At 35.7% G+C, this 1556-nt stretch overlaps 1 long non-coding RNA gene across 1 annotated transcript; it reads left to right on the top strand.

Annotated features, from left to right (window-relative positions):
• The first annotated feature begins 296 nt into the window (after positions 1-296).
• On the top strand, positions 297-1479 carry LOC127925490 (uncharacterized). Its single transcript, XR_008121100.1, has 3 exons — positions 297-728; positions 852-1080; positions 1185-1479. It is a non-coding gene; the product is annotated as an uncharacterized LOC127925490 (long non-coding RNA).
• The last annotated feature ends 77 nt before the right edge of the window (positions 1480-1556 follow it).

Here is a 1556-nt window from a genome sequence, read left to right as displayed (position 1 = left end):
TCAAAATGGCTCATTTCAAAACTCTAAGCACATTTTCAATTGAGTACAGCAAATAAATTCACTAAGTCATTGGTTCACTTGTCCACTGCACCAAATCACTACAAATGTGTATACATATTCATTAAGTATCTGCTTTTCAAAATGCAATATTCACTTTACATTTGATATGATTTTCTTGTCATTTGTTAACAATAAGATGAACTATAATTTAATCAAACTGCTCAAAACTGATAACTACTGAACCAAAATTATGTAGTGCTTAGTTAACGTATATAGTTTGATAACTGCTGAACACTGTACATTTCTATATTTTTACCTCAAATGTATCAATTTGACATAATACATCATCTCTCTCCGTCAGCCAGTGCTCTTCAAGAGTCACTGTAACACTCGCTGCAGCCACCTACAGTCCAACTCATCAGGTTTAAGTGCAATACTATTTGAAATCAGTCAATTCTGTTCTTACATATATACTGTAGATAGGCCTACTATAGTAGATGATGATTGGAAATAATGTCCAGTTCTTCAATTCATGAATTTCATTTTAATCTTCTATATTGTCTGAATTTTGAATTGACTGACTCTGCCCCAAGATAGAGACATTTTCATGGCTTACCATTTCTGGTTGTAACTGTAATTTTGTTGCAGAAATCCAAAATCCCACAGAGGTTAAGTGGACAGTGGAGGATTTTAACAATGGTACCCGACTCCTCAATCTGACTTGGGGTGTAAGTTACAGAATGTTACACAGCGTTGAAAATTAAACAACATTCTAGAACCTGCTGATTACGATTAGGCTCAAATTGTGTTGTAAACAGCTGCATAACTTAATTTGTACCCGTGTCTTCCAGACACCACCTTATCCAGTCTCTGTGGGACAGGTGAATTACAACCTCTCTCTCCATATTTGGCCTTGCCAACTAAAGCGAAAGAACCACACCAATATCACTACCACTGAGTTTAGTGTTTATGTGACTTACTCTGCTGTCAGTGGTTACATTTTTGCCTTTAATAAGGTGGGAAAGTCATCGCAGACACATATCCTTGTCCCAGCAAAACATCTTACATATCCCAGGAAGTGTAAGTATATGTGTGCGTTTGTGTGTGTGTTCTTTGCTTAATTTATTTCTACACAATAATGTTCATTCCTTAAATCAACATTTTGTTATTTCATTTCCAATTAGCTTGGCCTGATGACAAACTCATCCCACACAATTATACCCCTCGCCTTAAAAATTCCTGTCTGGAATGGTACAAGCTAACAGACGGAGAAACACAACCAGCCAAAGTGAATATATCAAAAATTATGAATGGAACAGTGGAGGAAACACTCAAATCTATCAGACAAAGTAAGGGGGAACTTCACGAAAAGTATATATTTCTTAAGAATAAGAAATGTCTGTGTTCGTCTTACTGTGATAGACCAAGATATACAGTATATCTCTTGAACTGAAGATAATGTCTGGTTTTGATTTTTAGAGATGGACGACTATGTACTTTACTTTTACCTCGTTCACAAACAAACTGATGGAAAGCCACAAACAACAGAAATGCAT

Source organism: Oncorhynchus keta, unplaced genomic scaffold (genome assembly GCF_023373465.1).
Source record: "Oncorhynchus keta strain PuntledgeMale-10-30-2019 unplaced genomic scaffold, Oket_V2 Un_contig_5680_pilon_pilon, whole genome shotgun sequence".
In the NCBI taxonomy this organism is placed as follows: Eukaryota; Metazoa; Chordata; class Actinopteri; order Salmoniformes; family Salmonidae; genus Oncorhynchus; species Oncorhynchus keta.
Note: the sequence above shows the minus strand (reverse complement) of the source record. Positions and strands in the feature narration are given on the sequence as shown.